The 20,846-nt window shown below is 37.8% G+C and overlaps 1 protein-coding gene across 1 annotated transcript in view; it reads left to right on the plus strand.

Moving 5' to 3' along the window:
• LOC136711685 (double-stranded RNA-specific editase 1) overlaps positions 1–20,846 on the plus strand; it is a 128,114-nt gene that overhangs the window by 12,110 nt on the left and 95,158 nt on the right. Inside the window, exon 2 of the mRNA XM_066688075.1 lies at positions 13,953–14,051. The gene's annotated coding sequence lies outside the window, so the exon portion shown is untranslated. The remainder of the gene's footprint in view (positions 1–13,952; positions 14,052–20,846) is intronic.

The following is a 20,846-nucleotide window of genomic DNA, read 5'->3' on the forward strand; positions in this document are numbered from 1 at the left end:
AATCATACCTTTCAGGGCCTATGCAACAAATGACAAGATCTGTGTTGGCGGTTGGGGGTTTGAAAGGAGAGCGGCCGACTGCTCTGCAAATCTAAATCAAATACCTAATTCTTTTGTCTGCAAACTTGGGCAAGTTTTATATCCTTCTTGCCTGTTAAGTATATTAATATTTAAAATATCTGTTCTGAAGATGTCCCAGAATGACATTAAGCTGTCAGACATTTTGAAGAGAGAAAGCGGTGTATGTCTGTAGCCTTTGTGGAAACTTGTATCTTTTGAAAAGCCCTTGAGCATTTCCCTGTGATGTTTACTCTGTCTATATAATTTTCTGAATAGTGTTAATAGAATTAAAATGTGTACTTTGATGAATATGGAAGTAGGTTAGATGCTTTCATTAATTTCTCTGTCCTCTGAATACGTCATTTCATAATTTCCAAAAGGTCAATACTGGCGATGGAAAAGTTAATAAGTAATGTAGATACAGCCGTAGTAAGCCCCACAAAAAACTCTTGTTTCCTCAAGTCTTTTGTGCTTTTGTTATCTGTTAAAGGCATCTTTGTATTATTTTGGAAAGGGTAAATACTGTATGTTTTAACTTGTCCTACAGCTGGTCTCTGAATCTTTTATGTATGAGGGACTTTTTCTTTTGGTAGATCTTGAGAGGTTGCAAAGTTAGCAAAGTCTTCTTGGATTAAACACACTTCAAGCCACAGGTAATAAAACAAGAAAAACAAGCAAAGGTAGATGCTAGTAAAAATCGGGTTTCGGGCACATTTTGACCATGTGCACTATAGAAATCTTTTCCTTTGACAGACCAGCAGTGTACATCTTATGAGCTAAACACCAATGATAAAATCAATACCGAAGATGCATTTTTCCTCTGTCCCTTGATTCTTGATCTGACAACTGGTAAATTATACCTCTCCTCCTTTGCGTTATTCAACACTTGCTTGCTCCATATAGGGCAGGTAGATTAACCCTGTAATTGATGATTTACCCCCCAAATTGAATGGATTCTAAAATTAGCTTTCAGTTTATTTTTTAAAACCATCCAAAATAAACCCCATACTTGGCACCCACATTTTTTCTTCCTAATGGAATGATGTAGCAAAACATGATTGTGACTGTTCACATCCCTGTTAATGTTGTATATGACAGGAATGTTGATGGTGGTTGGTTAAGTTGATTGATCAGGATTTGATAAAGGGGTATAACATTTAGATGCAGTTGAGCTCCACATATGTTCAGCTAATTGTTCAGATGTTGTTAATTCTTCCATGACTTATGTTAAAAACAAAATTAACAATTTTCTAGCCTTTCTAGGGATCTTATTCTAATGATTTATATTTTGTAACTTACTGAACTGAATAAATAAGTTTAGTTTTTGGTTGCCGAGCAGCCCTGTGTTTCGTAATATGAGATTATCCCATTAAGTGGTTTTAGAATATTATGTTGTTTAGCTGGTGGGATATTACAGAAAGGTACATCATGTAAGCTGTTAATAAAACTATATTTTCATATCTAGGCTACAATTCATATTTCTTCCAATGTCTAAGTAAGTGATGTGAGACATTTAAGAAAGCTATGAGTAAAGCAGATCATGGATTAATGTAGAAGATTGGCTTGCTTGATGGTTTGAACTAAAGGGTCGGACTTAAGAGAGCTTGGTTGTGAATCCCAGCTCAGCCAGCTAATGAGTCTTACTTTGACCCCAGAATAAGCCACTTCATCTCTTTAATACGGCTGGCAATCACTGAATCTAGACAGCCTTTCGTCTAAACATAGTTATTTTTCTTTAATTAAACCGGTTTAAATTGTACATCACTTGATGTACAGTTTGTGCACTGACTGTACCACATCAAACTCAAGTACATTGTGGTTGTGCACTTTTTTAAGATGACTTTCCCACCAGCAAATTTTATGAAAGGAAGTCTTATTTTTTTTTTTTTTTTAAAGGTTTGTTTTGGGTTTGCTTTGTGAATATATGTGAAACTGTGCCAGATTCACAGCACATTCATATTGCATTGTCCTTTCCCCTTGTTGTGTCTACCGTAATCAGATTGGCAATAATATTTATCTCACTTGGAAGCAACAGTTGTGCTCACCTTATGGTTATCCATAACTGTGTGGAGAGACTATATTCGCATTCGGTCTAAATTTAGGTTTGATTCATCACTGGCTAATGCATTGTATTTTACAGAGGATTTGTGCAAAATTCCAAGTTACAAAAACAATCGGGTAGTGTCTCATGAAATGTTGATGCTGTTGAGCCCTCCTTTCTTGAGACAATCCTTAACCTCGTGCAGTTTAAACTCAAACATCAAGGATAAATTGATGCCAGTATGAGAACCCATCGGCATCACTTTCAGATGTTACTGATGGAATGGAGCACAGATGTAAGTCTTTCGTTTTTATTTTATTTGATCAGTATACCTAACCGAGTGCAGCGGTTGAAACAAAGGAACCGCTGGTGCTTATTTATTGCCTTTTAATTTTGTTTTCATTTCGAGTTTGCAATGCAAGCAGCTGCTGAGTTTACAGTAGTTTTCCCGTTGCGTTCTTCAGCTTTAAGTCATTAGACACTGGTGTGTATGTTCTCGGTTCTGCTCGGTACGTTCCACTCTGCCCGTTCTCGGGGTTCTCGGATATAGGCAGCAGCTGGCTGTTTTGCTACTGTTTGTTTGGCCAATTTCTGAATCCCTGCAAGCCGGAATTCTGTTTGAGGCAGCATTGCCATCTGTTACAGTTTCATAGACAATTTATTATCTGCCACACTCTCCAACCAGTGTCTTTAAAAAAATAAAATAATTAAATGACATACAGTCACATGAACTCTAAGCAATGCAGAATCATCCAACATTCTCCGTAGTTTGAACACCAGTGGCAGTAGTGTGGAGACAATGATTTTTATACACCTTACATAATTTAGCTTTTGCTTTGGGTATTTAAGCCCCCTCCCATCCCCCACCCCCTTTCTCTCTTTCCATTCAGTAAGATTTCATTAATATTATATCCTGGATCAGGACTAGGAAAATCATTAGGCAGCTGTGGATTTGACAATGATGGCGGTTTCTGTTTTCGACGTCAGAACGGTAATCCCCAGTAGTATTTATTTTCTGTGCACAGACATCACAAATGAAAAGAGGATTAGTTGATGCTGTCTCGCACTGAGCACTACCAGGTTTATACTACAGTTGCCCCAGTAGCCCATTTTTATCTCGGTCTTGGGAGGAATCTTCCATCGGTCATTAGTGTACATCCGGCATGAAAATTAAAATAGTGTGAAACTGCACTCTGTTGCTCTCAGTGCAGAGGGGATCCTATATCATTGCAGCATCAGGCTTTAATACTATTGCACATCCTCTACATCAGCGGGTTAGGTCTAGCAGAGCACTTAACCAGATATGGACTATAATTATGAACCCATTAATGTTAGGAGTGACACATGGTATAAATTTTGTTGTAGCACCACATATCTGATGAGTAGGAAATTTTCTCGTTCCCTCTTTCACCCTTATTTGTGCTAATTTGTATTTTTATTTTATTGTACTATACATCTTTCTTGATTGGATTAAAGGGCTGCACTTTGTACCAGCTTAGTCATACAAGTGAAATTTACCGAATACGGCTGCATGCTTTGGTGCATCTGTCAACTCTCTTCATTCCAGTGCCATGAGTCCCAGCGGGGAGGAAGCAGGGGGGCGGGGGCTTGTTATGGAAAGAGGAAGAGCGTTCCCAGTTTGCAGGAATTCATCTTTCTCCCGGGAAGCTAAGGAGGGATGATGAATCATCCATATTTTCTGCTGTGGTTCCTCTCTGCAGCGATTTATGGACAGTTGACCGTAGCACTCATGGCCGGGAGATCACTTCTTCACAACCACTTTGCTAAGAACTAGGCTCCACTAGACATAGTTTAAGGCACAATAACATATCCATTCTCTTTGAATAAGCAGCTAGATCAATTCTCTAGGAATAGTTTTGTGCAAACTGGACACAGAAGATCTATTGAACTATGACCATTTGAAATTCATTACTTGCCTATCACTTCAACATAATTTGAATCATATGGATTTCATTGGTGCCACACACAACATGGTGTAACCAAATTGAAATTGATATTCCTCTTCTGTTCTGTCTGTTCTTGTTGTTATATTTTAGTGGTCAGGATGAAGATAAGATCATGGCATATTAATGCCTTCGTTAATTGCTGTGGTTTGCGAAGTACTTTGACCTGGTTGCTCTAGGTGTGAACCTGGTGTGTTTTCAAAATCCTTGCAACCTTTGACGTTTCTTTGTACATTCTCCAACCTCAAAGAGATTATATTTGTTCCTCTGCGTTTCAAAGCTGCCTGTGCTATATTGCCAGGTAAATTGGTGCCTGTGAATACCTTTTCAGGATTTGTATTCATTTATTTTGAAGACAAGATTTGGCTCTGCTGTGTTCCTTGGCGTAGGGTTTCTGAAGCTGTCCTCTCCCCCCAAGCATGAGTATTGAGGGAGACGTGATCAAGTGTTTATAGATAGTGAAAGCTTGCTCCAAACCTCTTAATACATATTGCAGTTTGTTTAATATTATCCATATATCTTCAGAGCAAAATACTCATAAACCATCTGACCGAGCCCCAGAGGGAGGCTCAGGATTCCTGCCGTTACCAGACATTGCGCGTTCTCTGAATTTAATAAAACGGAAATCTGTCCCTAGATTATTGAAATTCGTATTCAGTCCACATAGGATTCAGCATGACAGATAATATTACAGATCGATAAAGCTTTGAAATATGACAAGGTTCAAATGTGTCTGGAGTTTTGACAAATGGAAAACAAAACAAAAATTGTGTAATATTAGTGCAGGTATTTTTTTGCTTTGAAAATCACAGCTGTTTGGAATTGTCCCGGCTGGCGTTTTTCCTGCAAATGTGATCTTTTTTTTCCTTGGTATAATTGACAAATGAAAGGATTTTATTATCTTTTTTTCTTGGCAGGCACCCTTATCCAGGGTTACACAAGCATTACAAAAGTGCAGCAATACAATTTTCAAATTAATGATCGATACAAAGTACAATTTAAGAAATGCAGATTTACAAAAAAAAAAAAAAGAGCATACAGTCTAGATCGAAGAGGTGACAAGTGTAGACACGATGCAGTGAAGTCCTAGAAAAGAGCTTAAGGGAGGGGACATAGGAGAAATCACAGTGAACAACAGGAGATCTAACAATGTATTAAGCAGGAGCATAATGAAGCATAGTTATATGAAGTACAAAATTACAGGAGTGCTGAAGAGCTCAGTAGGACAAGTTTCTATATTACATGTCTTGGGATATATAGAGAAAGAGATGATGTGTTCTACTGTGGCACAATGTGGTCTGGCACAGGAACTGTTAAGTTGAGTTGTTTTCACTTTCCTGAATTCAGTAGACTCACCACTTGAGCTAAAAATAAGGCAATTCAGACTTGATGCTTGTCCACTAATGGTCAATCTGTGTTTTGGACTGGCGGTGTCTTGACATGAAGAGATAATCTATTTTTCAATTCGGTCAGTGTTGCAAGAAGTGTTGGGTTAGGTTTTCACAGAACAATGGTACAGAGAATTTATATTATATACTTTATAATGTAACTGCAAAATACAGTGTGCTAGAGATCACATGATATCTTATATACTCCCTCTTTAAACCATGTATTTTTTTCTTTTAAATATGAAGCGTTTGCTGTACAGCTTAAATGTGTTTTTATAATTGATGTTCACATTCATATGTTCCTGGTAATTATTTATGAGTATCTGAATAGTTCTGCCTACTACATATTGCTAAGAAAACCATGATTACACTAATGCTAACCTTAAATGTAATGTTATTCAGCATGCTAATCTGCTATATTGGCCTCTTGGGGCTGGAGGAATTAAACAGTTGAAAATATCAAGTTTTGAAAAACATCAGGATCGGTACCAAGCATGATAAAGGGTTGAATCTGTATGACAATGGCAGTGCTTAGACAATGGTGTACTCGGCTTTGGGCTCTCCCAGTGACCGTTGACTTTGACATGCCCTTGAACTGGTTGTGTGAAGTGCTATCTAGTAACTCATGTTCTGGCCCCCATTGTAATCCCATTGCACACTAACCTGACTCCCTAAGTAGCCCCAGAATATGAATTTGGAATTCAGAACAAGAGTTTTCACTGCCACATTCCCAGAATTCATGACAACTGTTTCACTAGGCAATGTTTAATATTGGCTTACATTCAGAATTGTCACATCAGCAAATGCTTACAGAAGATTTAGACACTAATTAATTTAATTAAGATTTCTGGGTAACCCTCTGATTTTCACAATCATATTAGCCTGGGGAAGGAAAAAAAAATTACTTGATAGTGGATACCAGTGCACTTATATTGTTTTCATTCAGACAACTTTAATGTTAATTTTTCAGATACCACAAACTGGTAGCAGATGTTTTCTTTTGCTAGTAATTAAGTCTTGCTTACGGTCTTCAAAAAGGCAAATATCTTAACAAGCTGTTTTTGATTTTGTGAAGCAGTCATAGGTAGACTTTTTTTTTTTTTTGGAATGCATCAAGGTGTCCTTTGCATCATTGCTTGTCTTTGACTTGGGGGGGTAGACTTGTGTTCATTTATAGTACCAAACTACAAAGTTGCTCATCAAGACTTTTGATGAATAAGTACTGCTGTTGATAATGTCTTATGTATTTTGCTCAGCTCCCCATGCTGTACCAACTGCAATGTGACATCAATGCAATTAGAGCTTTTATGGTTTAAGTAAATTTTATACTTTGTGCTTTTTTGGTGTGACATCAAGAGCAACTGTTTTTGTTTATAACATGTTTTACTGGGAGGCAGTTATATCAGACAGAGGCATCTGGGAAAAGTATACAAGCTCTTAAACATGCTTCTGTTGCAGTATGCACAAACATTATTGAGCTTGTGTTGGTGAGTGTATGTTGATGTCCATATTAATGAGAGATCAGATTAACTGCTTACCTTCGTTCTGTACTTGCAATTATGCCTTTCTCTTGACCTGTGGACTTCTGTGTGAAGCTGCTTCAGAACAGATGAAAAATGGCACCAGGCCCATTGCAGTTGTCCCTTAATCCTAATGCAGTGATAATAGATTGTATTTTTAGTTATTTTTTGAGTATTTTGTTTGTTTTTATCAAAGAGTACAATTTGGGGGAAATGCTGCTTTTTTAATGGTCCAAATCCCAGTCTATTAGAATGTTTTGTGATGAAAACATTACTTTGTGTGTTCCTAAGGGATTGCTCTAATTCTTAGTGTGTGTGATATTTGATTTTGGAGTCTGTTTTGCAAAGGGATATGTCTGAGAGATGTGAAATTGATATTCCCTTGAATTTCCTTCTTTCAATCTATTGTTTTTTATGTAGCTCCCTTACTAGATTGTGGTTTTGTATTTTTTCTTTTCTTTTCATTTCTCTTTCTGAGCAGGGGTGTCAAACTCATTTCCCACAAGGCCACAGTGTCATTTTGTTCTAGCACAGTTCTCAGCTACTTAGTTAATTTAACTTAGTTACTTAAACAGATTAATGTTTTTTTTTTTTAAATAAGCCAGAATTTGACATCTTGCTTGCTTTAGCGCCTGTATCTTTATTTATTTTTGGATCAAAAACCATGACGCCACTTCATGTATAGATGTATAGTCAACGAATGATTGTCTTAATAGAACCTTATTTACTAATCTTCCAAAATCCGTAAGTGTTAGTAATTTAAATAGAGCTGGAAAATCTCCTAGCCTGTTGCCCTCCAGGACAAGCATTGTGGATCCCTGCTAAAGCTGTCAGTCATTGTCGGCAAGTGACTCTTCATATAAACAATTGTTTGGTTTGTGATTAGTGGTTTGAAAAAGTTTTCAATTTACAGAAATCATGGTTTGATATGTTTCTTCTCATCCTGTCCTTAGTTTGCAGTTATTTGGATATTTTAGGTATTCCCACCTTGTCTTCTGTAAGCGGTTAGAAAGATTTCCTTTGGTTTTCTTCTCTCTACAAGCTCTTTGTGCAATAGTGTTAGTTTTCACAGATGCACTAAAAGTTTAAAAAAAAAACTGTTTAATGGCTCAGCTCTCTTGTCAGGGTCACTTCACAGTAAAGAAAGTAGTTTTTACTCTGTGATAGACGTGGGAAAGATCGACAAGTCATGGGTGAGAAATGTAAGGTAGGATAGCATTAGAATAATTTTTTTTTATTGTTGCTGAAATTTGTTTAAAAACTTGTTTATTAACCTTTTTTGTTTTCTGTCATGCCATGATCTTGATTAAATTGCACTGTATATATTTCATTAATGAGTAAAGTCCCCGTCACCACCCCTCATGCACAGTAACAGTTAGAGATATATATTTTTTTTTTTATAAAAGACACCTTTGAAAATAAAAGGGATGCTTGATGTATATGTATGTGGGTGAATGATACTTTTTTTTATTTTCTCTTCCTCACCCCACATTTTTCCTATATATTGATAAATGCCGAAACTCCAGGTGCCTTCAAAGCCTGTTCAGTAAGGTCTTTCTCTTCGCTGGAGCGCAATAATAAATTACTGGAATGGGGAGAATCAATTATGCACAACTGCATGGAGCCTTCATCTCTCATGACTCCATTCCAAGCTGTTGTGGCTTAGGCCTGTACTTTGCTTCTAGTCTTATTGTCTTATTTCAATGTTGGTATAGAGATGGGGAAAAAGGACTTGGGCTTTTCTACTTTTACTACTGTAATGCTGCACATGTAAGCATACCGTATACCTTGCATGAGTTGAGGTATTCGTAAAACAGTGCAGTTTGTAGCTTTTAGATTTATTTAAAGTGATCAACACTTCTGTTGTCCTTATGTATTCAATGTCTGACAACTAGGCTAGAGAATAACAAAGCATGGATACAAATACAAAATTGTCTTTTCAATCACCAGTCTTTTAATTTACCTGCATGCGCATTCTGTTCTGTTGATGTGATCTCGCTCGAAAGTTAAGTTCCCATTGGCTGACAATTAATTGTATGTGTACAGGGTTTTCAAAGCGCTGTAGTAAAAACAAATAAAACCTAATCTTTTTTGTTTGTCTACTCTGACTACTGAAGTCAACTGGGCACAGTAAGTTGGACCAATGCGCTTAGTAATACCTGAAAATAAGTTTATACAGCTGTGTGTTTTACTATGCATTGCGTACAAGCACTAGTGGTTTTGGCTGTTAACTAACTACTGCTAAGGACATTTAGAGAAGCTCTCCCAGGTTTTCAACCAGTGGGAAGTCCTCTACGGATCCAATTTTATTTCTGTTTCAGGCCTCTTTACAAGAGTCAGATGAAGTTTAAAAAATGCATACATTGCATATGCTGGGGCACAAAAACTAGAATGGTGATACTGTAACCTTGCGCAAAAAATACAGTTTCACAGAAAAGAGAGGAGGCGGGAGCATATGCAAGTTACTAATACATATTAAACCAGTGTACTGTTAGGAAATTGCATTATTTCTTTATTTAAGAACACCATTCATTGCAGTTTGCCAAGATTAATTCACTATCTTCTGAACCACTGAAGTTGTATTATGCATCTCTTCATAGTTTCGTTCAGTGAGGTGGGCCCTTAAAAGACCACTGAGCCAAAGTTACCCCTGGCTGGAACGACAGCAGTGCCTACATTCCTGTCTCCTAGATTAGTTTGCCAAAGACAAAACAAATTACGTAAAATGGAGGCCTGACTGTCTACCTTTTGCTTGTGAATGAATACAGCTGTGTGTATGGTATATTTTAATAAAGTGACTTTAAAGTAATTTCTTCTGTTTTCTCTCACAACATAGCCTCGGGCAAGCGCAGCTGCTGCAAGCGAAGCCACTTAAGTCTCTGCAAGATTAGTGCTGGTTGTTACAATATTAGCTTTGCTTTGTTATTTTACAACAATAATGTTTAACAAATTAAGTTGTTTATCTGGAGGGTTTTCATCCCACTGCTGGCTTGCTTGTTGGCTGGCATTAAAAATGTCCTCCCTTACCTCCCTTCCCCTCCTGGAGCCTGCAGCCTCATAGAAGCGTTGCTGTTGCTTTGATGAAACTGCCCTTTTGTACAAGAGGCTTGGCAGTATTGGAGTTGGTTTGTCATATGTGTTTTTGGTGCCGTTTTGGTAGAAGGAGCAAGGACACCTTTAGTTTTGAACTGAGGAAGAAAATAGAGACCCGAAGCCTTACACCTTTCAGAAAATACATATTTTTCCTGTATAAACACATTTTACCATTTACTTAAACAAAATGTTTTTTTTTTTTTTCCTCTTTATGCCACCTAAAATAGTGCATTTTGTATTACACACTTTTTTTTTATTACACATTTGAAATGATATTTAATCAGATCTGCTAGTGTGTGCTTGAAAAAAAATCTTTCTAGCCCTATATTCTGTAATGAAATTCAACAAGGATTGATGTAGAACCTGGCAAACCCAAGAATAAAGATAATTTACTAAATTACTGGGATCTGTAATGTGACTGCATGGGGGACGTTGATATTGTCAGTGGCTTCAAGGAGGAAAAAATAGACATAGACATCTGTCATGTTTTACAAAAATAGTGTAGCTTGTTTATATTGGCCTTCTGGAAATAGGCAAAACCAGCATATCTGCATCTGAAACTTGACATGTCTGATGCTAATTCCCTTTTACAGCAGAGAGCAATCTTTCTATTTTTACACTGTACCTTGTGTTAAAGATTCAAGAGCTATTTGAGATGAGTACTTTATGTTCACTTTTCAAAAGTAAATGACAGGGTCTCTGCCCTACACTGACTCTGGGTATTTCCATACAGAGAAATGAGGCGGCGTGGTAAACTGTGGTGGTGGAAAAGACAAAGATGCACTACCAAGGGCCTTTCTAAATCTCTTTACAGTGTAAAGTGCTTCAAGCTGCTTAATGTAAAGAGAAGTGCTATGCAGTAAATGAATTATCCTAATGATGTGCAAGCTGAGATTAAGCTTGTAAACCCTTGTTGGAAAGGAGACACCAGTTAAAAATGGCTGGATAAAATGCCGTTTGCTCTGATACTCGTCTGGATCCATGTTTCATTAACCGTTAGGCATTTGTCTTGGATTAGCATGCTGTAATCTGGTGGTGAAATGCTCCTCTTTGAGTTAAAGCTGTCATGCATGTGTTCATAATGCCTTTGCAATCACACTAGTTCCCTGTGGGTCATCTTTTCTCCCCCCCCCCCTCTCTCTTCACACATGGGGGGGGTGTGTTTTGTAGCGTCAGGTTTAATACTTTAAGATGTCATAGTTTAATTTACAGTTTTTCAGGGACAGAAACACTTTGATCCATAGAACCTTCCATCTTCAGCTTGTTTGTCATTGTAGAAACCAAGTGTCTGATTCGATTGCTTTAGTTTAAAACTCTGTAACCCCATTAGTCTGTATTTCTTGTTGGTTAAATTAAGACTAAAGGCTCTCCTCTATCCTCTGACCTACAATCAAGGGGCTTGCTGATGTTTGTGTTTGTAGCTTCTCCCCCTCTCGCCCATGACCTTGGAAGACAAAGGCAACTCATTTAATTATCTACACAACACCTGGATATACTGCTGCATTTGATGAGACCGCATGGCCTGCTTTATAATTTAAATGTAAGCAAGCCCCCCTGCCTCTCGGTGCCCTGGGCTGTGAAGGCTGCGGATGCTAATGACAGGAGCGAGCTCTGAGGGCAGTGCACCGCCGAGATAAGGGACAGGTTGTTAATGGTGCTATAGATAGTCTGAGGCGGACTATCCTGGAAACCTTGTTACAATTCAGTTAGTCTTCATAGGTCGCCTGCCAGACCCCACCGCATGCTGATGTTCCTGTATTTTCTTCCCTCCCATGACCTTGCTTGCTTTAAATGATAACACTTCCTCCTTGAAAATCCCTAAACGCTGTGTGCTTGTGACTGCTACCACACACTGCTTAAGGCGCTGTTTGGTGGTAGAGGATGCATTAATGGTCCTGCCAGGAGAACATAAAGGACAGTAGCCCATGGATATCCTCTGGGGCTAATGACAGCAGCACAAAAATCGACTGTATCATCCCCTTTCAGTGTAGTTACAGCATTTTAATGATTTACAAAAGCTGTTTGAGGGAATTGTTTTTCACCCTATCTTTTCCCTGCCTCCTACTGCAGTTTTGCATGGTTAAAAAAAAAAAAATCTTGAAGAGGACAAATAGTCCTTGCTGTCTCCGTTCTTAGCATTTAGCGTTCTTTTATTTATTTATTTATTTATTTTTGTATTTATGTAACTTTTTATTCTAAGCATTTTCCCAGAGGGTCAGAGGGTCCGAGCGAAAAAGCCACTGTGGAACTTGACTAAGAGTTACCCTTTAAGTAAACTGGAGAAACTACAATTATCACTATCAAAGCTGTTGTAGCTAAAATAAATGTACTAGGTTAAAAAATTAAAATAAAATAAAAACAGTGGAACTGTCTAGAAATGTGATGTTTTAGTGACGTCCATGTCTGGCTTTTATGTTCCTGTTTGGTGGTGAAAAGATAAAAAAGGGTGGCCGAGAAATAATTTTGATTTCTTCAAAACGTCTCCCAATATAGGTTGAAATGGGTAGCCTCTACTGTGAGTTGTGCAATGATGCTTCCAAAACATGTTCAATTCATTTTGCCAGGGTAATGGTATTCTAAAGAGTATTCTGGCAACTTGAACCGTAAAACCGTAATCAATTTTGTGCAGTGGTATTAGTTTAAAGTATTTTTTTCTTTTCTTTTTCTTATATATAATTTTATTTTTTATTTTTTCTCATCAGTTTTGCTACGTTTAATTTTATATTTTAACCAGGTCTATTAACTTCTCTAAGCACTGTACATTGGACTAATGTCCACTTTACCACCCATGGTTTCATTTTCTGTTGTTTCTCTTTTGTGTCTCTATACAAATAATAAACCAGACATGGTCCATACCCTGTTTTTGCTCCCTCAATCTATTCATAGGCTGTGCTGGGAAATGAAAGCGACTACCTACATTGTTTGATTGGAGAGAAATAAATTGCCTTGTTCCAAATATATATGCAAAGTTCATGTAAAAACATGTATATTGCTTCTTGTGAACGGAAGTGGAAAAGTGTTTTGAGTTGAGGCTGACAGGTTTCGTTTGTGAAGAAAAAGATCTAGCATATTACCCTTTATAAATATATCTATATTGAAGTACAAAAATATACTTGATATTCCTCATCCTCCTTGTTTCATTACTGTATTCTCGGGAAGAAAAAAAATTGGTTTTCTTATAAAGTACATTTCAAAAATACAATACATCAGTGTATACAATCAAAATGACTTCCCCTAAGGCTATTTCTAACCATTTTAAGACTTAATTAACATATTTGTGAGCTGAGAAATTAAGTCAGTGAAGGTGGATTCTTGAGTATTTCTCATGGTAAAAAAAGACTTGTAGAATAATCCCACTTCAATGTCGAGTTGTCAAGGATGTGACAATCACTTTTGTTCCTGCATCTTGAAATAATTCCTGAAGGCACAGTAAAATCTGACAGGCTGTTGTTTAATATATTCTTAAAGCCAGTTAACTCTTGCTAAAGCTTCCGAAAATAGAATGAGTATTGGGATTTAAAAGTACAGGCTAAACCTCTTCTGGCATAGATTTTGATAAACATAACAAATACAATACAATATATATATTTTTCTCTCTCAGGGGACACTGTGTAGACCTTGTGTGTGTGTGTGTGTGTGTGTGTGTGTGTATTTGCTTGGCCCATGTGTGCTCTCCGGTGCTTTTGGATACAGTATGCCTGCTTTCTCTCACCACAACTCCTTGCCTGCTCCACCTCCTAGCTTATTTATCTGCACCAGCAACGCCTGACTGCTGCATCCCCAGCTTTAAGGGCTGCTGTCCCAACTGCAAGCCACTCTGCGCAGGCCGCGGCAAATCGCATGCTGTGCTGTTGTCTCACAATCCCCTCCGTGTTTTCACACACAGGACTCCCTGCCGCTACTCTGGATTTCTGTTGGTCTGCTGCAGCAGCACCTTCGCCTGCCTGGACTGCAGACCGAGGGATATCCCCACGTAAAGCCTTCTGTAAGTACGCCAACATCGAGACCTCCACATCGCAACATCTTTGTTCGTTGTGAGACTTTTTTTTTCTTCTTTCAGTGTGATGTGTTGTAATTAGGACTGCAACAGTTTCTCCCTGTTAGTACCCTGGAAAGAGGGTGTCAGACTCAGGGTAAGTGTCACTTGTTTGCCCTGTCAGTGATCTGTTTACTTTGAGAACTTGTCACTTGAAGATATTTAACGGTACTTCAGAACGTTATCTTAACACGATGAGGGGAAAGATGCCAAACACTTAACAATTCAGATTGTTTTGCTGATATATCTTTTTAATTATTAAACAAATGCATTTTTGACAGAACATTCAGTTCATATTGAACCTTAAGCTTTAAAGTAGGTCTTGGTTTCAAAACTGAGAACATCCCTCCAAGTTTCTTATGAAAGAGAAGTCTGTTCTCCTGGCCTGAAATTTTAAACATTTTATATGTGATGGAATAAACATACTGGGAGAGATTTGCCAAGATCTGATACAGATAAGCCAAATCGCTAGTGTACAAGGAATAGCATTTTGTTTGGAAATGTCACAGTAGCCCACAATAAAACCCTGACAACCCTGTGTCTGAATCAGGCTGAAACTTTTCTAGCTATTATAGAAGACTGTGTAACTGTCTTAATTTTGCTGTCAGTGCATCTTGCTTTTTTGTTAGTTTTGGTGCCATTGCACCAAGCAGACCTCATTTGTGGAATCGGCATAATGCCTCTCTGTGGGGCCATGAGCTGTTGGCTGGCTGGCTTCGAGTGATTCTACTAAGCAGATTCGTTAATTGAACTTTCTCATGCATGCTGCCTAAATCATCAGAAAGTCCCAGTGCAAAACCTGAGCGAAAAGCTGTTTTTCCTTTTCCCTAAAACGAGATCTTTGTCAGTAATGTGGCTTTAAACCAAAATCCTGGCATATCCATCAGCATAAGTGCAAGATGCAAATGTGGTACCTCCATCTGATCTTGCCACAAACTCACAGAGCTGTCCTGGAAAGAAACTATAAAACTAAAACAAACCTCCATATCCAGAGACCGAAGTGGTTATTGACCTAAAACACTTTTTTCCCCTGCTTATTTTGCAGCTTGAAGTTTCTCTGAAAGGGTTTAGACTGAGCCGTTTAGGGTGTTGCAGCTTTATGTATTTGTGTTTATTATTTATGTATTATAAAATTTGTTAAGTACATTATCAGTTAGGGTTTATCAGCTTTCCCATGTGGAATATGAAGCTGTAAGTTTGATTTAGAACGTTTCAGTATCTAATACACATGCTCTTGTTATGTCTGTTAGCATGCCCTGTGTCTTCATTTGCCTTGAAAATTCAGAGCTGTAGGCGTTTTGCCAGTGCTGACTGTAATGGTGTTCTTCCCTAGTGCACAATCTGCAATTTCCCCCCCACCCCCCCTCTATTTAAACACTCAGTTCAGGGGTGGCATTTTTTTTTTCTTCAGTCTCTGGTTATCCCTGTGTGACAGACATGACACAGTTGTTAGTGGAGCTTGTGTTTGTGAGCATTTTATAAAATCTTAATTGCTTCTGTTTAAGATCTAATTGGCCCGCTACCCTCCATTCAGTAGAAAAATCCTCTTATGTAATGTGGAAATTTCACTATTTAAATGTGGGGGGGGACATAATTGCCACACTGTAGACTTTCATTAAAAGACTACTAGCACATTTTTTTTTGTTTTTTTTTTGTTTCATGACAATCACCGGAATGTCTTTTGAAGTAAATCGGTGCTAATCAAAGTTCAATTTAAAAGGCTTTTTGAGTTTGTACTGTGTATAGATCTCCTCTTGTCATGATTTGAGTGTAGACTTCTACCCACATTTACCAGTCTCAGTTCATGTAAAAGTAATCACAAGGCATCCAAGCTCAGAACTGACAGGATACTAATAATTATTTCCCCTTGCGGTTGGAGCTAGAGATCTGAAGTGCGATAATCTCGGTGAGTGTGTCCGTGCGGCGAATGCACATGGGAAATGAGGTAGGGAAGGGCTAACATGATTTTAGCTTGATCATGATACCTGAACTGATGCTCATGGTAACTGACAAATGCGTTCTGGTCAGGATCTTGTTGAGCATTTAATCTGGCTGGCTTGAATTCATGTTTTGTGTGTTACAGTGAGGTACCCTAATGAATCTCCCACCCATCTTCATTTGATCTTTCTTTTGTTAGATATGTACAGTTTTTGTACAGTTTGCTTAAAGGCAGGGTTTGTAGTAGAACATATTCCAAGACACTATCTATAAGTTCTCCAAAAGGCTGTGCTGCTTTTGTTATAATAGTAGTTAAAAATAAATCAAAGGACTCTGTGAACACAGTCCTGGTTGTTAATTATAACGAGAATGTTACTGACATTTCTAGTTTGTTAGTACAGATATACAATTTGAAAGTATAAAGTTGAACTCAAAAAAACAACTGCAAGTTGTAACTGTTGCTTAGTCTCCTTGCACTGTAGAATTTGGAGAATTGCATGGCACATGCATTTTTAATATAGATGTATTTATTTATTTTTTGTCTATCCTGTAGTTCCACCTAGAAATTAATTTGATCAGTGTTAATTCAAACGGTTTAGCCATTTCCAAAGACACCAGCATGGCCAATTTAGCATAGTACCGTAAGAAACGCGTCACAGCTTTTCCAAAGCATATTCTAACATGCATAATAGGCTCACAGTGATGCATAATTTACTGGTGCGAATGCATTCAAAAGCTTTACCGTGAGTAGAAGATATATTTCTATTACTGTGACGGCCTTGTGACAAGGACAGCGACAAATAAATGTGATCGCATTTTGAGATTAATATTGATTGTTTATTGAGCGTAACTGAAAACCCAGACCGCCACGAGGCCCTGTGTATGTTATGAATTATCCTATAGCACAGAAAAAAGAGAATATGTGCTGCATTGTGGCTATATGGGCATCTTTCCAGGATGAGTTTCTCAAAGGCTATTTTTTTGGCCTTTTCACTGTTGTGCTTACGAGCTCATTTGCAATAGCAGATCCCTCATTTAGACATGAATAGCTCTTCCCTGCTGCCTGCTCCAGTTTGGACTGAAACCCAAACCGAAAACTAATTTTAAAAAGGCCTCCCAGTCCTTAGCATTAGAATAATTGTGCAGGGAGTTCTGGGCCAAAAGAATACTGGGTGTTTTTTTTTTTTTTTTCCTGAGGGGTGGGGGGGGGAATCCTGAAGCTTAAGTCTCTCATAATGAGTTTTGGTTAAGATGCTAAGTAAAGTGGTTAAGTACGCCACTGCATACAAGAGGTTCTGGATTCCTGAGGCATTTTTTAACCTTATTATTGGTTTGAATGTATTTTTATATTGATTCAAGTGAAAAACAAGAGAAGCAAACACTGGCATAGTTTAATCCTTTTTTTTTTTGTATTATTTTTTTTTAATTTATATTCACTATCTGGTAATTTTGCCATTTGTGGCAGTTTAAACACAGACAGTCACTCACAGTGAATCTTTGTGATGCCTCCCTATCATATCCCTTTATATTATTTATTTGTTATTTGGTTAAATTATAATGATTTTCTATTACTTAAAGGTCATCAGCTATTATTTGTCCATAGTTGAACTATGAATATCACAAGGATTTTGTCTGCATTTGAGATTTTAATTGGATTGTCAATCACTACGTAAGTTCAGTCATCGTTTAATAGAAATGCACTCGATTTTAATGTACAATAATGGTTTGATTCTTTCATCCATATGAGTTAATTCTATCAAATGAATAAAACACTAAACAATATCTGGATTAAGAAGTTTAGTTTCCATTTTTCTTGTGCTATCATTTTTCTCATTCTTGGAATAAATTACTCTTTTCATTGCGATTAAGTGCTTGTTATGTTGGTTTCTGAAGCACAGTTTAAACAGTCTAATTCCTTGTTTCTGTAGCTTTCTAACAAGATATTCATGAAAGTTAATAAGCAGTTATAGTATCTTTTTAGTAATCTTTGCTGATATGAGTCTCCTGATTTCTTGACCTCTGTGAAGTTAGATTTACTGATGTGAGGAAGTGTTTCTTCAGTACAGTAAAAGATCCAGTCTTACAGACTTGTAATGCTACTGAATTAGTTGTATTTAACACCTCACCCTTGATGGTAGACTGTGCCCTATATGGAGCATTTACAATGTTTTACCAGTGGCATCCATGTGCCCGAAAAGTCAGCCTTGTTCTGGGTCCATAAGCCTGTGTTGTGAAGCTGTTGGTGCTCGTCAATAATTAATCGAGGAGCTCTGTGATGGAGAGCGGTGGTGAAGGGACTGGAGGATGCTGTGCTCATCAAAGAGATTTTCTGTTACACTGATTTGCTTTCACTGAATCTTTTATTACCTTGCGCTATTCGGCACTGTCTCACATACTAAACATCTTCTGGCGGGGCAGAGGGTAAGGCAAGGAGGATGGTGGACATTCCTGAGTTGTGTGTGTGTCTTTGTATTTAATGTGTGTATATGTTCCGTATCCTGGTATGAGTAAAACGCTACTGATTTGTCATTTGTTTAGATGGTTATTGTTCATCTTTTCTTTTACCAGTTTCTTCAATACAACTTTATTTCTAACAAAAAACATCTGTATTTGCTTTTGGGTATTAACCAAGAATGAGGCAGGACTGTAATATTTCACTGCAATATAATAGTCAGTTGGTTCTTAAATATTTGTACATAACTGTACAGAATGTATCCAATATATTACATTGAAATTCATCCAATGTATTGACCTTTAAACCATTTTTGTCTTTTGCTGTGCTTTTTGGGTAGTTGAGATCTTCATTAGAATTATGTTTTAATGTTCTTCTGATTGGTGGAAAAAGATCAAATTTAAATTTTATTTGTACTTTTTAATATGTATTATGCTTTTTGTGCATGAATTGAGACTATAGATTAAGACTACATAGTTTTGAAAATCCGTCTAAGAAAATGTGTATGAATTGTCTTTGGTAGGAACAAGTGGGGCTTTCATTAAAATTAACTATTTACCCATAAAGTAGCGAATGATAGTATTGATGTATTACGATTAGGCTTGTGAAGAGAGGGGGAGGATGGAAACTACAACTTGATTTCTGATCAGAAAGTTGCAATGCAGCAGAGAGCCTGCTAATTACAAATAGCTGAATCATCCAACTGCATAGTCAGTAGAAGAAAGGACAGCCATTTCTTTATCCCGGAGTTGCCGTACACCTCTCGCATCCAGGAAAGCGTGTTTATGCTTCCTCACCCCTTTCTCTTTTTGCCTGAGGAGCCGCAGCAAGGCTGTCAGAAGGCCGGCTCTGGGTTGTTACGCCTGGTTTGCAGAGATGGTAAATACAAAAGCAGAATTGTATTTAGTCATGCCTGTCTCCGTATAAGAAGCTGTTTCAGAAAGATGTTTGAAGCAGTAATTAGCAAGGTAATGAGTTGCTGCTCAACGGTGCCTTGTGATGTGATGGCATTGTCTTTGAGGAGAGAAGGAAGCTTCTATAGTGGCACTCATGGCTGTCACACATGTTAATTTAGCTTTCTCTGCTTATTAGTTTCCTACATTTGTCACAAACACAAGTTGATGTGTGTTTGTTTTGAACATGGCAGGGTATCATCTCTGGCCTTTAATATTTGGGTCTACTGTTGATGGTACTTTTCATTGAGCCATGTGGAGAAAACAGACCATTTTGTGTTTGTTTTTCAGTATTCTCCTTAGTTGCAAGCCTCAAAGTCACGGGGCTTGCATATATCAAAAAGGCTGACTGAAATGAGTGGGGGCAAGAGTTTAACTCCCAATAAATATGTATCCCGAAAACATATACAGTATATGACTGCGTGAATGCCTTGATGAATCTCTGAAGGTTTAGGAACATCTGCGAGTGATCCCTATGTATTCAGATTCCCAGAAGGCTTGTGTTTATCTCAGGTTGTCAGCCGCAAAACTCTTCTAGAAAGCCCGGGATAAATACAACATGCTTAACATCGGAAAAAACAATCAGCGGTGGCGGTGTTCCAGAAGCGGATAATATGAATTATTCTCACCAGAGCGGGATTTGTTACATTGCAGAACTGAGTCGAAATACTGCATGGCCAGGGAAGACTTTGGTTGGGGGGCATGGGGGAAGGTGGATTTTAAACAAATGCATAATCATGGATGACCTAGAAGGTTGTTTACCAATCTCACGTCATAAGTAAAAGATTTGGAGCATTCCAAGCGTCCTTTGACCACCGCATGTAATCTGTCAGCTGCATAGGCAGGAATGTGTTTAGCTGTGTGGATGCAGTAGCCACTACGCAGGGGCTTCTTCACATTACACTGTGGTCCTGGAGAAACCTTGACTCATGGTCTGGTTATGTCTTCTTCCCCCTCTTCTTTTCATGGCTTGAGTTCCCATCACAGTTAGCTGGTTTCACAGACCCTTATTAGCACTAGTCAGGGACTACCCTAACAAATAAGATTGGGCAGTCCAAGACTAGAGCGAATATTAATCCCAGTGGGCATTAACTGACTGACGAAACTTGGGTGATAAATATGAAGAAACATGAAGAAAGCCAAAGGCAATCATTTATCCACTAGTATCTGCTTTATGGGACTTAGTGTTTATAAACCAAATTCTGTGTATTCACACACAGTGGTTTAATCGAAACAAACTTTGCTTAAGCTACGTGTGGCTTGAAATAAAAGTGCTGTCTCAAATCTTTACTACTACTTCTACTACTAGTGCAAAACAGCATTTATATAGGCTTAGATATATATTTATGTATTTATTTTTCTTGATGGTATCACAAAAACATTTCACATATATATTTTTTT

The sequence above is a fragment of the Amia ocellicauda genome, chromosome 16 (assembly GCF_036373705.1).
Source record: "Amia ocellicauda isolate fAmiCal2 chromosome 16, fAmiCal2.hap1, whole genome shotgun sequence".
NCBI classification, from domain to species: Eukaryota; Metazoa; Chordata; class Actinopteri; order Amiiformes; family Amiidae; genus Amia; species Amia ocellicauda.